This window comes from Hibiscus syriacus, unplaced genomic scaffold (genome assembly GCF_006381635.1).
Source record: "Hibiscus syriacus cultivar Baekdansim isolate YM2019G1 unplaced genomic scaffold, ASM638163v2 tig00110847_pilon, whole genome shotgun sequence".
NCBI classification, from domain to species: domain Eukaryota; kingdom Viridiplantae; phylum Streptophyta; class Magnoliopsida; order Malvales; family Malvaceae; genus Hibiscus; species Hibiscus syriacus.
In genome coordinates, this window is record NW_024062888.1 from 1,182,833 (window position 1) to 1,189,947 (window position 7,115).

At 41.1% G+C, this 7,115-nt stretch overlaps 1 long non-coding RNA gene across 1 annotated transcript; it reads left to right on the forward strand.

Annotated features, from left to right (window-relative positions):
* Positions 1-898: 898 nt before the first annotated feature.
* On the forward strand, positions 899-5,557 carry LOC120143348. The gene is made up of 2 exons (XR_005517929.1): positions 899-959; positions 5,465-5,557. It is a non-coding gene; the product is annotated as an uncharacterized LOC120143348 (long non-coding RNA).
* The last annotated feature ends 1,558 nt before the right edge of the window (positions 5,558-7,115 follow it).

A 7,115-nucleotide genomic window follows, 5' to 3' on the forward strand; every position in this document is an offset into this window, starting at 1 on the left:
TATATTTGCCCACCCACCACCATTCATAACATAAGTCATATCAAAATGTTTTTAATTTTTTCCAAAACATACTCAAAATCGAGAATATCAAGTTACAGTTTTTGGTCTTTTGGTGCCTCATTCTTCACCGTTGACTATCTAATGAGATAAATTTTATCATACGTTATTTTTCTTTTAAGATAAATGTTTTTCGTGCGTATATTTAAACATCGACTAATCCAAAAATTTATGAATAGAGATTTAAAATTTTAATATTCATTTCTTAAAAAGTATCGGTATGCAATTTTTTTTTTAAATTTTTAACATATTAAATTAAATTTACCCTTTTTTATAAATAATGGGATGCACTTAACCCCTAAAAGGCTTAGTGTATTCGCCTCGTATCTAAATCCTACAAAATTAAAAAAATATGAGAAAGTATACAAATTAAAATGCTAAAATATATAATTTATAAATAAAAATCATGAAAATATCCGATTTATCACATGCTAAAACATATTTATTATCTAATTTGTATATTTGTCCAATTGAATTGCATATACTTGGGTGGTTAGTTCTTGATGTGAGGAGTTCCATAGCTCATAGTTGAGTTTATTACTATAATATTTGGGTAAATTATGTGTTTAGTGCCTAAACGATCAGTTTTGGTCTATTTTAGTACCTAAACGTTTATTTATTTTAAAAATCATATTTTTTTAGTTTTTGTTTCATTTTAGCACTCTCATTCAAAATTTAACATTAAGTTTTGAAAACAATTGAAAGTTTAGATACTAAAATGGATCAAAAAGGATAGTTTAGTGAACTACGAGTAGAAGGCGATATTTGAGTGGTTCGAGACCTTCATTCATCGAGATGATATAATCTGTCCAATCACAGAGATGAAGCTTACAAGCAGTGTTTTTTGAATCTGGGGTCGAACATGACGGCACCAAAGTGACCACTCTTGGCCATAGGATAATGTCACGGGCTAGAAACTTGGGTCCGAGACACTGGTGTAAACGTCCGACAAAGAGGTTCAATATGGAGTATCGGGCTTACCGAGATCACCAAACTTAGCCAATTCTTGGAGAATGCTTAACAAGTCCGTGAAGGATCTATTCCGAGGCGTTCGAGAGAAGCGACGAGGGCGATGGGGGCAGTTTTGTCAAGGCTCGTGGATTCGAACCGAGACATGTGTGCAAATATCTATAAAAGAATAATAAAGAGTGTTGGGCTTTCCCAGAACCATCAGATCTGGTCCGTTCCTTGGAGGATTCTAAAAGGATAATGTTATGTGGGATTTCCTTAATTTAAGGGAGGTGGGTTAGGTGGGAATTAATCCTAGCCCTTAATGTAAAACGATCTTGGCCATTGATTGTGAGGGAGCTCAACTATAAATAGAGAGCTCCCCTCCTCATTTGTAATCACCCATTACATTCTTCTCTTTGTGAGAGAGTAATATAGCTCTGAGGCATTTGCTCTATTCTTTCTGAGTTCTTTAGTTCTTTGTTCTCTTTGTGTGTTGTTTATCTTTGTGGCCAGGAGTACCCACACTCGTGTTGTACTTCCACATGACAGTCTGACTTTGTGGCTCGAAGTAGCCACATTTGTGTTAAAAGCTTCCGCAATCCGAAGCCTTGAGGGCTTGGTTCCAACCTTAGTGAGTTTGCACACTCACTAGGCTTGGGTAAGGCTTACTTAGTCACCGAGAAAGACCAAGAGGCGTCTAAGGCTGCACGACTCATCAGACATTGACTCTGATATTCCGACAGTTTGAGGCGTCGAACTTATGAAGTCGTGACAAGTGGTATCAGAGCGAGTTGTTATGGGTAAGCAACGATCGTTTCGACAGTGTTTGGTGGAAGGTGCGAAACCGGGTAAGTTTATTTTTACTTACTGTTCAATCAATTTACTTTGATAATTGAGATGGGGCACAAGAGAAAAGGAGTTTCCGCATGCAAAGGCAATGAGAGCCATGGTGGGAAACGTGAAGAGAGTCTGGTGGGCTCGAGAGCATCGTCGGTGTCCAAGCATGGGGATACCATGATGAGTTCGCAAAGAATGCTCGAGGCAACCAAAGCACACCAAGGGGAGTTAGATCTCGAGGTAGAAAGGCTCAAGGGTGACACCGAATGCATGTCCAAACAAGACAACACGTTCTCTCATGAAGACGATGAGAGTCTTGATGATGAACAAGAAAAAGAACTCACAATGTACGCGAAGTGGGCTTACTTGATGGAAGGTTTTGGTGACCACGCAAAGAGGCTCTTCAAGATGGAACAAATCTCAACTTCGTGGGGAAAAAGGGTCGAGAGACTTGAGAAAGTCGAGGATGAGGCCAAGGAGACCCAGGGTGTTATGGAGTCTCGCCTTAATAGATTAGAGTCCATGATGGATAGATTCAAAGACAAAACGCAACGAGTTCTCAACTAGTTGGAGACGGTTTGAGTGAGTAATGCCCAAGAAGCTGAGGTAACGGCTTTGAGAAACGATGTGGATGAGCTTAAGAGGGAGCTGCTCAAGACCTTCTTGGAAGAACTTAGACCAGGGGCGATTCTCGGGGGAGAGCAAGGTAATGCCTAGAGACTGTCGGAGGCCCTAGTTGTAGCTGGAACACAGACTGAGCTTGCAGATGTCAAGCCAAGGAGCAATGTGTCATCCAGGCCCATACCCAAGAATAGTGGAAACAATGGGGGAGACAGGGAAAAAGTGCAACGGGGAGATGGTAGATAAAGCTCTTCAAATGGCCAAGTTGAACCAACGACTATTCGTAGCCAAGGAAAGCCATCGGAAAAGAATGACAAGGCTAAGTCCGGTGTGAACAAGAAGGGGAGCAAGGAAAAGCTGAAGTGATACTTCTGTGATGGTCCTCACTTGATTAGAGGATGTCCCGAGAAGCGTCGCCTTACAACCATCATGAAGTGGATGAGAGAATGAGAAGTAGCAAGAGTTGGCACGGGCAAAAGTAAAGTTGTCAAGCCATGAAAAAGACTTGGTCCAATTGAGGGGATCAATGCGGCCAAACAAGAATCGAGACGAGGCAAGGCTGTTGATATCGAGACAGTCGAACCCAGAGGGAAGCTCGACGCGATTGCGGGTGTTAAAACAATCAACTCAGGAGCAAGACTTGGTGAGGCTACAAGTTCCAAAGTAGCCGAATCAAGGCGCAAACATAGTGCGACTACAAGCTATCAAGTAGTTTGCCCAGGATCGAGGCGTGATGAGACGGCAGATGTTAAAGCAATCGAGCATAAGAAAGGACCCGATGTGATAACGAGTGATAAAGCCGCCAAGCCGAGGGTGCAAAATGAGCAGGTTCACTCACAATATGCCAAGATGGAGGCGTGGTCCAAGTTGAGATGTCTCAGGCATAAGGGGACACTTAAAGAGTATATGAGCCAATTCAGAAGACTCATGCTCAAAGTCCCGAGTTTGACTGAAGAAGATGGGTTGTGCACCTTCATGTTCGGATTGAAGCCATGTGCGAAGAAAGTGTTAGAGCGAAGGGAAGTCAAGGATCTATCTAAAGCCTTGAAAACCGTCGAATCCATCAAAGAATTTAGAGTCAAGAAGAATACTTCCAAAGAAAAACCCAAAGCCGAGGGTAGCGGTAAGAGATTCCGAGATGAAGGTAAGTTGGATGGTGAATAATGATGTTCCTCGAGTGGCAGGGAAAGTCCACTCAATGATGAACCAGACGATGGGTCTGGTGAAGATGTGTGCAGTCTTGGCACAAGTGCCAAAGATGCTAAGCTGAGGGTAAGAACCGAGCAAACGAGGGGGCGCAAACTTGAGAAGCCAGCAGTGTTGCGAGATTACCCAAGGGGAGCCGAGTCATCCAAGGTAATGGATGAGCCCATGATCGAGTTGTCCAAAGAAGAGGACGAACCGATGATCGAGGGGGCGTTGAGACTTGGCTCAGTACGCTTCATTTCTGCCAAGGGGAATAGAAGCCAAGTGCATGAGACGCCACCCATTTCAAAGATGGGAAACGAGCTCCAACCTTCGTGATGAAAGAAGGAGCATCGGACTTTGCCGTGAGAAAGTGACGATACATGATGGCGCAAAGAACTACAATGACAAGGGTTCAATGTAAGGAGTGTCAGACTACATGGAGTAAGAAGGGATTACGCAAAATTTGAGTAAATGCCAACGAAATCAGAGGGGAAGATATATCTCAACACAATTCTAGTGTTCTTTTGAGTTTGATTTGCTATTTTAAGTGAGTGTAGGTCGAGCAAGACCTAACTTTTAAAGCGGAGGGAACAAAGTTTGGAGGGGATCCAAGACTTTGTCGTAGGGCCGGGAGGGTCCAAACCAAAGTAAATCAAGACTTGTAGGAAAGGGTTCCTACGTTAGAGATGCACTTGTGGGCGTGTTAGCACATTTCATCACTTGACGGTAAGAGTCGAAGCGAGCACAACTATTATGGGAGACCGAGTCCTTATGGGGGACATGAGCAAGTAGAGGCGTCGAAAGGAAACCAAGTTGATGTGAAGTACGGCACAAAAGATCGTGAAGTTACATGGGACAAAAGCCAAGGCAAGCAGTTCGTATGAGAGGACCGCGACAAGCCAAGGCACTGAAGAGTATCCAAGATACTGTTGCCCAGGAACGTCGAGTGCAGCGGCGAGGGCGTCGCTAGGTTCGGTGGGGGAGAATGTCACGGGCTAGAAACTTGGGTCTGAGATATTGGTGTAAACGTCCAACAAAAAGGTTCAATACGGAGTATCGGGCTTACCGAGATCACCAGACTTAGCCAATTCTTAGAGAATGCTTAACAAGTCCGTTAAAGATCTATTCAGAGGTGTCCGAGAGAAGCGGCGAGGGTGATGGGGGCAATTTTGTCAAGGATCGTGGATTCGAACCGAGACATGTGTGCAAATATCTGTAAGAGAATAATACAGAGTGTATGGCTTGCCCATAACCATCAGATCTGGCCCGTTCCTGGAAGGATTTTAGAAGGATAATGTTAGGTAGGATTTTCTTAATTTAAGGGAGGTGGGTTAGGTGGGAATTAATCCTAGCCCTTAATGTAAAACGATATTAGTCATTGATTGAGAGGGAGCTCAACTATAAATAGAGAGCTCTCCTCCTTATTTGTAATCACCCATTCCATTCTTCTCTTTATGAGAGAGTAATATAGCTCTGAGGCATTTGCTCTATTCTTTCTGAGTTCTTTAGTTCTTTGTTCTCTTTGTGTGTTGCCTATCTTTGTGGCCAGGAGTAGCCACACTCGTGTTGTACTTCCACACGACAGTCCGACTTTGTGGCTCGAAGTAGCCACGTTTGTGTTAAAAGCTTCCACAATCCGAAGCCTTGAGGGCTTGGTTCCAACCTTAGTGAGTTTGCACACTCACTGGGATTGGGTAAGGCTTACTTAGTCACCGAGAAAGACCAAAGAGCGTCAAGAGGCATCTAAGGCACATTGACTATGATATTCTGACGGTTTGAGGCGTCGAAGTTCTGAGGACGTGACAATAAGCTGGGATTATGTTGTTTATAATATCATCTACATGCTTAAGAATTCGACTCCGGATCAGCTCAAAGCCAATCTCGTCGGGATTCTGTTGCTCTTAACAAAGTCGCCTGCATCGATGGAAACGGTTGTTGCGGTTAGTGTGATCGAGCTACTCATTTTGTTCTCACCGCATGTTGGTAACACATTGGCCGAAAGGCTCTGTAAAACCATGGCGCAATCTCAGAGTTTAATCGAACGCACCACTGAAACTAACCCCATTACAGAGAAGCAGACAATCTCTTCAAAATTCCTGGCGAAACTACCCCAACAGAATCTCGCACTCGACCTTGCTCTTCTTGACAACAATGTTGTCCCTGTTATTCTTCGGAGAATCTCCGCGATCCGAAGAAACAGAACGAGAACAAGCCGTCATGCAACTGTTTACTTAGGGGGTCTTGTTGGAATCATTTTCAGATTCACAGTAACATTGTATGAACCATAAATCATGTTCATTACAAAAGGTCACGACTTGACATTCGTGTTCACCGAACTGCTCGTCGAGACATCAGGCGACGAAGTTCAAAGATTGTCGGCAATCGGAGTGGAGAATCTATCATCAGAGTTCATAAACCTATCAAGGCCACCTTAGGTAAAGAAAACCAAGTTCATAAAACGGTTCCACCTACCGAATTTCTCGTTAGAAAGAAAGACACCAGTTTTATGCCCGGTGAACATGAGTCCAACAATTTTCAAATTGACTCGACTAACTCAGCTCGTGATCGATTTGCTTGATAATCACCCTTATCTCCAACTACTTATTATAGCTTGCAAATGAAAATTATGCTTGAATTTCAGTTCAGTTTTAGAGTCGAAAGATATTCATCTCTGAATGTAATTACCATTAATATATATTCGAACTCACCATTAGCACGATTTGATATTTTGGTGTGAGAATTCTAGACAATTTCCAACTCAATACTAAAGGTGAAATAAAAACAGCTAATTTTATTTAAAGAAACCCAAAATTACAATGAAAATTTACAGCTAGATTCATAAATTATATTAGGATGTTTTCATATAACTATTAATACGAGAAACTAGCAACTTAAGATCATATAAATACCATATAATGAAAAGTTGAAAAAATATCAAAAAAGCTGGAACAATAAGTAGACACGAACATATTTGATTTATGTGACACATGAACCATAACATGAAATTTAACTACTGAAATATCATTACTAAACGTAAATTAGAGCTAAATCGTGAAAAAATCATCTACGAGTGCAAGATGCGTTATCTTGATCAATCGCAACGACGTCAAATCCAACTCTAAAAAAATTACAAGAACGACCAAATGAGCATTTATATTTTTTTAACTATAATGTTAATTTTTCACCATAAAGTAATATCTTGTCATTATTAAAAAATAAAAAAAATTATACATTAATAATCTTATTTATTTTTTTAACGATGGGTAACTGAAAATGAATTACTTGTACTATTAAATATGATTTTAAGAAAGATTGTTAGATAAAAAAATAAAACTAAAGTGATAATTAATTAATTAAATACGTAATTTGTTGTATTCAATTTGATGCCTAGAGTAGACTGATGGATTCCACTTTATGTCTCGGGTATTTTCGATATTTTGGGCACGCGTCACTGCAAAAAT